Genomic DNA, 13846 nt, shown 5'->3' on the forward strand with positions numbered 1-13846 from the left:
CCCCCCCCCCAAGTCAACAGTCAAGCAGTTCATTGTTTATAAATATTACTTTTACTGTATAGGGCTAGAAACCTAAAATGACTACATCGCTTATTCCCAGAGGAAATCTTTTTATTCGAACAGGCAATACTTTAAAGAGTTATTTCAAATGATAGTGTCCCAAGTACAAGCAGGAAGTATGGATAGCTGGAGGGCACCCTAACCAGTTTTTGCTGACTACCTCATCTCTGCCTCTAAAATTATCACATGACTGAATTGCATAGTTTCACCTTGCAGGGAGAGCAATTAGTTTGCCTGCTACCCTCCCACTGGAGACAGAATATCAACCTCCCACATTTCAGGCAAATTCATAGCACAGAGCAAATTTTCCCATGCTGATTTAAACAGTAATAGTTGGATTACATTTAATTGTAGATTTTCTCCAACCATGCTAAACCACCCCCCTACTAATCCCAATGTTAGAAGAAATGCATATAGGAGAAATGAAGTAGGTAAAAATAGAAGTGCAAAACACTTAGTTCTTTTTAAAATACTGCTATTCTGCTTCAGTATTGAAAAATTATATTCGGTCCAGGTATTTAATATCACCATGCATGAGAGAGATGTCTGCCTGATTTTTAAAGATCATTCTTCATATATCCTGGTATTTTCTTAAGTGACAAATTTTCTGAAGTGTCAAACAATACATTAGTGACAAATTCCCCACACTGTGCCCCTTCAGCCCTTGGAGTTTAACTCCTCTCACATTACAGTATTTATTGAATTTCCAAGCCAAACGGTGTTCTGCTCCATAAAATTCTGACAAGTGGACTCTGCCAAGCTAATAATGGCTTCATTCTGCTGAAATAAACTTATTTCACTGCGGCAAACAAAATGACATGACCTGGAAAGGTTATTTTTAACTGGATAATGACTCAATTCAAACCAAGCTTCTCTCACTAGATTCCTGAATACTGTTAAGAAAAATTCCTTCAATGTAAATACACCCCAACACCAGTTTTCTTCTCTGTTGCACTCTCTGGACATGGCTATGGCAAGTATTTTCAGGTCTGTGTTGTTTGATTTTCTTATTCAGTAAACTTGTTAAACAATGCCTAGTGAGAATACCTCAGTTGAGTGACCTAGCAAGCAGCAACACTCATACAGGGAGGTTGTGTCCTCACATGTTCTTTTTCTCCCATTTTAACATTTTTTGTCTATTTCTTTAACTAAGTTACAAAAAAAGCGTCTTAATACATAACCAATTTGAGTATTTGCTTTGAGACTTATTACTTGATATTTTAATGACTCTCCTCTCTTAATCTTACAATAGTTTTGACACCACCACCTTTACAGACGTGTGGAGAATAAAGGATTAGAGAGGTAATTACGCCTTCCAGAAAGGCCGTATCTTCTACACGTATTTCAAGTTCTTCATAATGGTCATTCAGTTAGTGAACACTAGTGAAATAGTATTCATAAACGCCTTTTTCAAGCTATCTATATTCTGCTATTAATAATATGTATTTTCTGCAGCCTACAACCACAGTTTAACCATCAGTTTCCGGTCAGATCTACATCATATTTCAAATGACTGGAGACCATGAGAGAACCTTTGTAACAGCTGGAATCTTGTACAAACATTCTGTACCCTGCCAGGTCCATCTTCTGAGCACTAATAAGAGAATCCTTGACTGCAAAAAGCCAGGCTCCTTCAGAAGTAGCTCAGTAAAGAACTGTTAGAACTCCTACTGCAAACAAAAGGAGCAGAATAATGATCATTCACCAAAATTATGAGTTTCAGAGAATAAAAGAAAAAAATATAAACAGAAAACCACAAGAGTAAAAGGAACACTGTCATTCTGGTAAATAATGTGGCATTGTCTGTACTTTATCAACGGTCATGGTGAAGGAGTAAGAGTTTTGAAATGATGCCTGAAATTACTTACCATTAAGCTAGCAAAATGCAAATAGCTATATTTATCAGGTAAATTATCCTTTTTTTTTTCCTCATATTTTCCTTTTTTCTTATATCAAGTAATTTAAAACAGTAAAAAACCAAAGTTTCTCAACAAACTTTTGAAGTCTCAAATCTATTAATCCAACAGTTCATTCTGGTATTATTAATACTTATCCTTACCTCTTGCTATGAAGGTGGCTAATGGTACCCTGGGCTACATTAGGAGCCAACATGGTCATTCCAACTGGTCAGGGGAGGTCATTCTTCCCCTCTACTCAGCCACAGAATTTACACCTGTCTGTCTTCTGAGAGTGAAAGATACAAATTCATTTATATGTTTATCTGGTTTATCTGGTTTATCTGGTTGTTTTGGTGGGTTTTTTTTTGTTTCTTTGTTTTTGTTTTTTTTTTGTGTGTTTTTTTTTGTTTGTTTGTTTGTTTGTTTTTTGTTTTCCTGGGAAATACTGTAGTTCTCATGCATGAGAGATTGTGTGTCCTATAACTTTAGGAATACTTTGTTTCTGGCATCATGTTAACTACTTCTTATACATTTATTTCTAAGTTTTTCAATGTTCAGTTTCTTTTTAGAATGTCTAGCTCTCAGAGTCAAGTGGACAAGCTTCAGTTCTCACTTTAAACATGTACCTTTTTTGGGTGTGGAACAGAAAGAATTTGAAAATTTGAAAATTTAAATACCCAACCCAAAACAAAGCAGAACAGGCATAATTTTAACTATTCCAGAATACTGTAATCACCAGTTTTGAAAACAGGCACCCCACTAAGGTTTAATGAGAACAAAATGACATTGCTATGACACTCTTTCCTAGTTTGTTACCCTGCAGCATAAGCTGCCACAGTCTTTACTGATGCTGATTTGAAGTAGACTTGAGTGCACTTACATACCTCAATTACTCTTTCAGAAATGAATCTAGAAGTAGCAAGAGCATGTTATTTACTACTTGGTTGACTGAACTTACCCAGACTTTTAGCAAAAAGCCTGCTTTTACTAGTCATCTGTGTCTATCACTACTATTTTTGTGTAGTGTGGACACAGAGTGTGGTGTGGTGTAGACACTGAGAAAAGGTAGCCAAATCATATATCGGTGTTATAAATCGTACATTTTAGTTCTGTGTCATTAACTACAGAACCATAAAATGGTGGAGGTTGGAAGGGACCTCTGGAAGTCATTTGGTCTAACAGCCCTGCTCAAGCAGGGCCACCTAGAGTTGGTTGCCCAGGACCATGTCCAGACAGATTTTGAGAATCTCCAAGGATGGAGACTTTACTACCTCCTTGGCTAATCTGTGCTAGTGCTCACTCACCCTCACAGTAAAAAAGTGTTTCCCGATGTTCAGATAGAATCTCCACTGTTTCACTTGATGTCCCATAACAGGACAGTAGACAATGGGTGTAAGCAGAGCATGGTGACAATTACCCATTCTTCTGTTGCTGGACACCACTGAAAAGAGCCTGGCCCCATTTCCTTTACACCCTCTCATCAGATATTTGTACATGTGAAGAAGATCCCCCAAGCCTTCTCTTCACCAGGCTTAAGTCCCAGCCCTCTCAGACTTTTCTCATAGGAGAGGTGGCCCTTCTCTGGACTCTCTCCATTATGTTCAATGTCTCTCTTGTACGGGGGAGCTAGAACTGAAGACAACACTCCAGGTGTGGCCTCACCAGTCCTGGTAGTCACAGGTGGTTGTACAGCAGAATATGTCAGCTTCAGCAGAGGAAACTCACAAGCAGCAGATTGCCTTACAATCTGAAAAGCTGTCTTACAAGATTTCTGTGTACTGTTATGTCTGGTGTTCAGAGTTCAGTGACACCTTTCCACACTATCAAGTTCTGAAAGAAACAAGGAATCATTTTAAGGTCACAAAAATAAACAATCCAGTTCAAAGCTCTGTAAAGTCCATTAGAAACAACAGCAAGCATAATTTACCCATAAGTAATTACAAATGATTCATTATTGAATTTTGGGAAAACTTTTTTTAAATACAAAATGACAGATGGCAACAAGTCTATAAAAATTGGCTAAAAATCTACTTATAAACACTGAAGTCGTTGGTAGCGTAGAAGCATGTGAAGAAGAACTCATATTTAAAATCATGCTTGTGACAGAACCCAAATTTATACAACACAACCTCTAGAGCTTTCTTATCATGCTTAAAAGTGAAAGGTTGGCAGCACCTTTCTTCTTGTATTCAGCCTATCTCTGATTTTTAATACCTGAGACTAACAGAGATTATTTGTGTTGTGTTTATTTTCCTACTGAAAGATGCTTCTCTAGCAGAAAGCAAACTACTAAAGTTCTTCCTCTTTCATAAACACTATTACTTTAAATATATTTGTAAGACTTTTTAACTTTTTATTTTTAAGCATTCAAAAACTGTAAAGGGCATTCACTTGCTTGCAAGACAATATTTGAGAATAGAGCACACAGCTTGTTTTCAGTATCAACAAAATGCAATGAACAAATGTTGTTCCAAAATAACGTAACAAATGTTATCATTTACAAAATTCCAATTGCATAGCTATGAAAACTTGTTGATATTTTACTGAAATGGAATGGATGACCTAAAACCGAGAACCATTTCCTAAAATGAGATTAGGAAATTAGCAGCGAGTTGTGTTTTGGGTTTTTTAATATGTCATCCCCTCTAAAAAGTAGCTGTCTAAAAAATCACATTAACTATCTTGAATCAGTTTTTACTTAATGCAAAAGTACTTAAGCTATGCAAAAACACAAGGACTTTTTGTTTAATGGCAAGTGATTCTCATGCCTATTATAACCGATTTTTCCCCAGCTATTCTTCATTTATCTTATATTCATGATTAATAGAAGCTAAGCTATCTGGTATGTAACTGCTAAGAAGACATTAAAAACAAACTAGATAGTGTGTCATTAAAGACTACTTATCTGTTCATATGCTTTACTATAAATGGCTACTAAATGGCTACTAATAAAATACATTGTTTGGAAAATACCAGAAAATTTAAATTGAGACATGGATAAACAGTCTTTCCATACTAGCTGCATGTCTTATATTCAGAGATTTCAAAATAAAGGTGCTCATGTCAGTGGAAAATTCACAACAGTTGACCAGAATGCCAGAAAAATAACGTAATAACAACATTTTTTTTTTTAGAAACACCTAAACAACAGGTTAAAAAGCAACAAACAGATTTATTCACATAATTAAAACCAAAAGCATAAAGGAAAAAATTATATTAAATCAATCCAAGCCAGAATGCCCTAATAATGTTGTTGCTGAATGCACAGACAGAGATCACATGCCATTTAGAGAGTGTACATATAGTTCAATAGACATTATAGCAATAAATTAAAACAATACAATTTTCCTTTGTGTAGGCAAAAAAAGAGAATCAGTATGAAACAATATATGAAAAGATATATACACTTCTTAATAACTCAGTAAAATTTCAGACTAAATAAACCTTTAGGTTCAATACTAAAAATAAGCAGGTGAAATAGCAGTCAGTAATATAAAGGCAGAAGCATCATGAGCAGCTCTGTAAGGAAAAATTTATGAAGGAACATCACAGAGCTAAATACTGGCATGCTGCTTATGCATTGCCTAAGTGACAATTAAAAGAAGAAGATGTAACAGTATGCATATGCCAGGGCATAAGGAAACTGATGTGTACAAAATAGAAGAAATTAAGTGATTATCAGGAGAACATTCTGGAAATAAAAGATATCACCAGGGAAAGAAGCCTTCTAAAAAACATACAGGAAATCCCTCAAATTTGGATATTTGAAAATATTCTACACAAACAGAAAAAGTTAGCACGGAAAAGAATCATAAGGCAATGAGGATGAAGACCAGCATAGTTCAGGGTTTTTTTCTTTCTCTTCCCCATAAAGCAGACTATAATGCAAGTTGTCATTGTCAGGGTTAGTCCTCTCTGAAATAGCATATCAGTCTTACAGTGCTGTTTCTTAGCATGTCACCTAATTTTAGTCTTCTTCAAAGAAAATACATTTTATGCCTGTAAAAATACAACTCAATTCAAACTTGGTACTGTTTCAATAGTACGTATCACTGACTCTGAACTTTTTTTCCAAAATTGATATGTAAATCAAGTCTTTTGGGAAAGTGAATGACCAAAACCAGGAATATATATATATATATATATATATATATGCGCATACAAGTTGAAGAGCTCAGTGAAAGCACAGGTAGAAATTCATATGACAACGTTCAGGGCTATGGCCTTGTATGTTTAGAAGTAAGAAACTGGAGATTTGACAAAATCTCAGAGATGTCTTTTTCTTGGAAGGAGGGAAAGTTGATAAAAGGGTCACAAAAGCCATGTCAATGCAGTGGTGAGACTGGAGTGTTAGAAAAAAAATGAAATCCAGTGGATGCTTATGTGCTTAATCCAGTTTAAACACACAAATAGTCTCAGGGATCAAGTGGTTTAAATTGCTTCTGTTTTACAAAATCAGGTCTGTTTGAAAAGATCAAAAATGAGCAAGCAGAATACCTCCTGGAAGAGGCTTTAACACAATCTCAATGCTGTCTACCATAAGCTTGTGTTTCTTCAGCCTTTGGCTTTTGAGATTTAGCCAGTAATCATCACCTGATACTGGAAAACTTGACAAGACCAAAAAAAAAAAAAAAAAAATAGCGACTAAAACATGTTGGCTTTTTTTGTGACAGTAGTCATGACCACAAGTATCAACACTACACATTTTCCTACATCAACTGAAATACTAGTTTCATCTTTATTTCTCCTGGTAAAATGCAGACATTCCCCAACAAGTTTTTTAAAGGGTACACTTTAGGTATGAGAACAGAGCTCCTTCAGTCCCTGACTCAGCTACAGCCTTGAAAATCTTAAAGCAGCTCATCTTAAAAGCTCTTCCCCACTACTCCACTACTTGGTAGAAGATCACAAAAATAAACAAAATCAAGAGCAATGCAATCTGCTAAATAGGAAGATGCCAGGTTAAGAAAAGTGAGAGGTATTCACATGAGATATTTTACGATTATGTGTGCTGTACTGAAAAATCATGAAGAAATGTAATATGGGCATAGAGAAGAAAAGCACAGAGAATTCAGTGTCATGATAAAGATGATAATACAAATCAGGGCAAAAACCCACAAATGTTCTCCAACAAGAGAAACACTTATTTCAACTCATGTTTCTTTAACACGGTAAAACTTCCACTCTAAGCATATATAGTTCTGCCCTTTTTTGAAGAGAGTAAAAGCAAACGGAAAAAAGTAACACACCACCAACTCACCCATCAAAGCTGAAAATCTTTAGAAAACATCTCTGATGCCAAACTGTAGAGTGCACACTGGGCACAAATTTTCCTTTCTAGTATCTGTATCATCAGAAATCTCAAAAATCAACGGAGTTTACAGTTCCAAACTAGGAACAAACAGCATAAACTTCATTTGATTGCAGTAGGATCCTAAAGACTGTGTGAAGAATAGAGGAAAGGTCATTCAGCTTGCAAACCCAGGTTTCCACTGTAGAGTGAGACCAGCAGGTGCACAACACTAGATGTGCAATACAGTCTCAACACAGATGCACATCTGAATTAAGATTCTGTATGTACTAGTATTTTCCCAGATTAGTACTGCTAATGACAAAACATCTTTTCTGTCCAGCTGAAAAATACCAAAATTATGATTTAGTAGCTACAATTCCATGTTTCTGTTTCAATTTGGTTTTCTCTAAGAACAGTGACTGGGTGCTACAGATGTTTTGATTTGACAAGTAAGTAGAAAGTGACCCATATGTGAGATTCATGCTCTCAAGTCAAGCACACTTTGTTTAAAAATAGAAACATCTCTTTGACAGATGAGATGCCTTCCATTTCTTCCCTGTCTATTCATCTACCAGTGTCCTGGAGAACTGGCTTTACATTAATTCAGTGACAGATGTGTCATCAACTACCAGGTAAAGTTAAGAATATTTCACTAAGGCTATATAAATTCAGGCAGAACACCTTTACATGCAAAGGAATTCACTGCCAAGTGTTCTAATCCCTTGCTGCTTTCCTGTGCTATGTGGTGGATTTTCTATCCTTTCTCCCTTTCTCATTCCTCATGGGAGACCTATGCAGAGACTGAAACCATCAAACAGCATTTACTTAAGGGTGTTCTAGAAAAAATGTGATAGGACTCTCTCTCTAACACATAACTTGGGTGAAACTGAGAAACTACTTCTGAGATCTTTTGCCACTTTCTTAACTTGATAGTCGAAAGCAAAAGTGCAGAAAATATGATTCACCAAAACATACAGGCATTTCAAATACACATTCATCACTATGGGTGTGCAATATCCTCTCATGCCGTGTAAACCAAGCACTCTATGTTACATATGTCAAACAAAACAAAGCAATAAATAAATGTGCATCAATACCAAAACTCATAAAAATTAAATTGTCAAAAGTGCATGTTTCAGAAAACTTTAATATACTGAGATGTTCTGAACCTGCTACACGAATAATGATGTATATAATGACAGTGATCTAATGCAGATAATACCCTCAATGATTCCTAGATGGGAGAAAATACATCTTGCATATGAAAATATTCTAAATATTGCTAAATATGTTATTCCACGATGCACTTGGAAGCTGTTACACATATAAATGTTATCCTCCATATCAATATATTAAAGTAACAGAGAAATACACGCTGTTCATGGCAACCAAGCTTTCTGCTCCCCAGAAAAGCTGAAGCTGATCTAATCACAACAGAGACACAAGAAAGGGGCAGAGAAGCTTATCAAGATCCTCTGAAGAGGCACAGGAGAAGTCAAAGATGATAAACAAAGATATCAAATAGTCAGTATTCTCCTGATAACATACTTTTTATCCTTGCTTTTATCCCTTTGATTATCAGTAGTTCTTCCTTTTTCTTCTTCCCTTCCTTCTACTTCATTAGTAAAAATCACAGGACAACCTTTCAACTATGACAAGATAGAGCAAGAAGGCAGATAAGAGAAGATAAACAAAAATAATGTAGAATGAAGAAGTTAATAAAAGATGTTAAAAACTGCGTATAGTATACTCTCAGGAATCGTTCTTCCTGAGACACTGTCCACAGAAAATTAATGATTAGTAGTGTAGCAGTCACACCAAAACTAGGAAGACCAGTTCAGAGATCTGAACCTATGAAGATCTAAAAGTGAAAATCCTTGTTAAGAAATGAAATTTGTCATCTGTGCAGTTACACCCCTGCAGGCAATCAGCTGGCCTGAATACATTCCAGTCATTGACTACTTAAGAAACTGTAAAGTGGCGACACAGTCATTCCCGATTAATTAGATATGTAAGGAAACCGTGACAACAAATAACTTCTACTAAAACCATTAGCAAATTATGTCTAGGCAAACCAGTAAGTAAAACCTTCTAACCTTGTGGTCTAATAGATTGATAATGTCTCCTCAAAGTAAAAGGTGTAAATCACATGATTTATGATACCTGACACAAGAATGGGAATGGACAAGAAAAATATAATGAAATGCAGAAAAATTATGACTGTGCTTAGTTGACATCATCAGATGATTGCAGCTCTAATTTCAGGCTGTTTGGTGGAGAAATGCACAATGAATCTTCTGTCCTTACTCCCATTTTTTTTTCAGAAATTCAGAATTTGTTCTTGTGACAGCTTTAATAATGACCAAGTTATTGCCCTTGGTGTTGTACAACTTAAGGGGTCAGCAGTGGTACCTCCTCAACAGACCAATTTCTTAATTACAAATTTTTACTCATGGTCTAAAAGAAACCAGCTCAAATTCATGCTCTATTCTTCTATTGCACAGTTCTTGTATTGTTACAGAGAATCTCTAGTAGATCAGGTTTGTAGTAAAACATTGTAGTTTTGTGGCTCTTCTCAATGCCAAAAAGAGCAAATCTTTTAAGTTTAAAAATATAAAAAATCCCAAGCAGCAGACATTAAGTAGTTCCAAAAGAAAAGAAAAGGCAAAAACTAAACAAAACCAAAAAAAAAAAAAAAAAAAAAAGAGCACATGATATTTGTTTTCTTACACTATACCATTCCAATGTTAACATTAGCATTGCATTGGTCTGAAGATATGACAAGACTTTATATCATAAATGTAGAGCTGAAATTGCTGAAAGAGCTGAAATTAGTCCACGTAATTCTTTTTATATATGGATAACATTAAGTGCATTTTTAATATGATGATACTGTTAGGACTTACAAAAGCTCAGCACTGCAGTGCAGCAGGCATTCTACAGAGCTGAACACAGATACTTCTGTTTCCTCATTCTACCTTCTGCCCAGGTAAAGTGAGTCTCACTATGTTTCAGGCCACAATACAAGATAGTGTAGAAATTTTCTGTCATACTGACTAAATTTAATGTAATTCAGAATACAGGATATTGTTCCCAGACCTTTCTCAACAGAACCTCATTCTCCTTGGGTGCAGCTCAATTAACATTATAGCTAATGTTCAAACTGTTATGTGTCTTAATACTTTCTTTCAATTTTGCATCTTTAATAATTTTCCCTAGAGAGAAAAAAACCTCTAACTCAAAACTCCTTTACCTGATCTACCTCTATTTATCTAAAGCAACACTAGCTGCAAGTCACATGAGCTAAACCACACTTTAAACAAAATGTAAAGTGGCAAAATCATCTCTCAAAATGAAAAATAAAGTCCTATCATAATAGGCTCTTAATTAATATCTGAGGAATATGCATTAATATACATTCCCAAATTAAATTAACTGCGACTTGTATGAGCCTAATTCAATCCATACAGAGCAGTGATTATATTCATAAATGAGACGGTATTCAAGACTTCATGCTACCAATGTATTTATGTCAAGAATTGATGCTTTATTTACTACACAGCACTCAAACTCTTTTTTAAGTACCTGAATTACTGATTTCATTATTATGAGTACTCAAGACTGACATGTGGAACCAATTCACAAGCAATAATGTATTGTATGTCATACACCTGCATCATAGGCAATCCTATTATTCTTACTTTATATAACAGGAACTGAGAACACCATCTTGGTCTGGATCAAGTTCTGGAATATAGGGCCTGAAAAGGTGTATCTCCTGATGAATAAATATACCGAAAAAGTTACCAGATGTCAAACATTGATGTTCAGACCTCTCACAGATGAGGATTTATGAGTTTAGCCTGGAGTCACCAGCCAGATTACAGGACTGGAGGAAGTTTCGTTTGTTGCGGAATCCAGTAAACTTGATAATGTAGCAACCAAAGTGATGCAGAAAGGGAAGAATGGTTTATAATTTATTCTGGCTCAAGTATGTCTTTCTCTTAATCCTAATGTTACGTTCACTGCTGGGTAAAATTAGTCTCTAAATGTGAAAACAGTTAGTATTTTGCAATAATCTCGGCAGGTGTCTCCAGGCTAATATTACCCCATTACCACTCAAGTTGTATATTGAAAAAGTTGCAATAATTTGTTTTCTTGCCAGAACATAAAACCCACATGGTATGAGGAAATGCAGACACAAAGGGTAGAGGTGTGGGCAAGATAAGGTAGCTGTGGCAATGCTGATGATCAGCAGCTTCCTTTAATATGGAAATTAAGTTTAGTTTTGGAACAGGGGGTAAACTAGCTAAGTCATTTGGTTGATCCTGCAAAGCCTGATAGCCTGGTATAAGGATAATGGTTGGAAGAAAGAAGCTGCCCCCTCTCATTTCCTCTGCAAGGTCTCCACAGAACCAAAGCTGCTTCATTTAGTTATCCTTTCAGTATTTTTTTTTTCTTTTTATTTGTAGGTTGTGGGCTTTTTATTTGCAACTGTTGTTTTCCTGACATATCTAAAAATCTAAATATACTACTTGGAAAAAAATCTTAGCTCTTATATAATACTTCAATATCCAACAGGAGACTATCATAAAAATCAGACACATATTTCACTGTTAGACAGAATCAAGTTCAAAGGTTTTTAAGTACAGATTTCTCCGTATTCACTTCTCTTCACAGTTCCTGTAAACAATTACTCATGATTTTTCTTTCTACTTCAGCATACCTACTGCTGCAGAAACTGTTGAAAAGCAGCTCTTTCATTTGGACCAACCTAAAGCTTGCTTGAATTAGCAGGAAATTTTCCATGGACATTACAGAATGCGAATACTAACAACCTGTTTCTTCTAATGAAGTTGAAATTGGTTTGAAAACAGTTTATCAATGTACTTAAAGTCTTGCAGGAGGCCAAATAGCAGACAATATAAGAAATGTATCACATATTGTGTAAACATAGGTCATGGGAGCACAATAAATCCTTAGCTTTTTAGTGTTTCTGAAGAGTCATAAAACTTCTTTTTTCTTTTTTTTCTCCCCAGTAACCTTCTTTCAGGTTTAGCTATTTATAGATACATCCTGATCTAGCTATCTTTCTTTAGGATCATTTAGTACTGTCACATGTTAGTTGGAAAGCACCACTAACAACACATTTAAGTATGAAATACAAATTTGTATTTCAATTATGCAAATATAACTCATGGAATGAGTTAAAAATACCATCAAATGAATGGGCTTAAATCAAGAAAAAAAAAAATTTACCCAAGTAAAAACTCCACAAAGAGTGAAAACAAAGATATATAGCATAGCTAGCATCAGGAATTAAAATAGATGTAGTCCCCATACTAACGTCAAGTATTTAAAAATTTGGGGTTTGACTCACACACACAAAAATCTTGAATTTCATTTGAGATGGCCAATGACCCCAAAATTTTGGGGAAAAAAGTTCTGAAAATTTTAATTTATAGGACCTCATATAAAATTTTAAGGATTATAAATTATTGAATAAATAGCAAAACTATTCTGCAATTATTAAATTCACATTCCTTTTTGAGTGTTGTCATTTGATAACAAGTGTCTTGTAAATAGGAATTTGGAATACTACTGGAAAACATGGCATAACTCACTTTGTTAAAAAGTGCTAACCAAGTCACTGTATTTTGCACTACGTTTCTCTATAACTGCAGAGTAAGTGTACTTTAACAACTCTGTACTGAATGGAAAAACAATCATAATTCTGTCAAAAAATAAAACTGCAACTAAAAAGACAAAAACATTTTCATTAAAAAGAAAATCTGCTGACATTAAAGAAATTTTTCAAGATTAAAATTTTGTCTCCGAACATTTACACTGCAGTTTGTTTGATGATATGAACTGCAGCACCTAACAAGTTGCTACCAATGAACATCACAATCACTATAATCAAACAAACAAAGCACCCCCAAATTAGGAAGAAATTACACTATCATTTAGATAGTACTCCTATGTTCTAAATGAGTAATTATATTTAGAGATTGTAAATAAGCTTGAGGTTGCCCTGAAAGGATGCTTTTTTGGATTATGGTGCCTGTAACATCACTATTTTTGTGGTATTTGCCACTACTGTGGTGATATTAACTTTGCCCCTATTGTGGCGAGAAAGCCTCCTAGTACTGTTCAGATTTGAAAGTGTAGACTTGAGGAGTGGGATGGGGACATCTGAGGAGAATCACATGAAAGTAGTTTGGAGGAAATAGAAGAATTGGAGGAAATAAATGTGAGACCTGTCACTAAAACAGAAAGGCATAAGTGTCCACAAGGTGGGAACCCCTGAACCACTGTCTATACAACTCCCTGGACAGGACCCAAGCCTAGCGAACTACTGGCTAAGTTTTTGTGTAAGCTGGGTGAAAATGAAACCAAGTATTTGTGGAGGATTTATTTAACAAGGGAGACTGAATTCTGCTAAGTAATGACCTGATAGGAGGTTCTGGCGTCCCAGAGATTTTTAAGTGGTAGACCAGTCAATAACATCTCAATGGCTTACTGGGCTGGGAGTGTGGACCCTAAGGAGTGTGGGGAACCTGGTACCATCAAGGTGAAGGGATTGTTGGAATTA

At 35.4% G+C, this 13846-nt stretch overlaps 1 protein-coding gene across 6 annotated transcripts in view; it reads right to left on the reverse strand.

Moving 5' to 3' along the window:
* PTPRD (protein tyrosine phosphatase, receptor type D) overlaps positions 1-13846 on the reverse strand; it is a 468274-nt gene that overhangs the window by 317637 nt on the left and 136791 nt on the right. Inside the window, exon 1 of one of the 6 annotated variants that reach the window (XM_026866836.1) lies at positions 3621-3743. The exons of the other annotated variants lie outside the window; for them this stretch is intronic. The gene's annotated coding sequence lies outside the window, so the exon portion shown is untranslated. Of the gene's footprint in view, positions 1-3620; positions 3744-13846 lie in introns of those variants that run through there. 6 annotated transcript variants of the gene reach the window in all.

This window comes from Athene cunicularia (genome assembly GCF_003259725.1).
Source record: "Athene cunicularia isolate RWA chromosome Z unlocalized genomic scaffold, athCun1 chrZ_part4, whole genome shotgun sequence".
Taxonomy (NCBI): domain Eukaryota; kingdom Metazoa; phylum Chordata; class Aves; order Strigiformes; family Strigidae; genus Athene; species Athene cunicularia.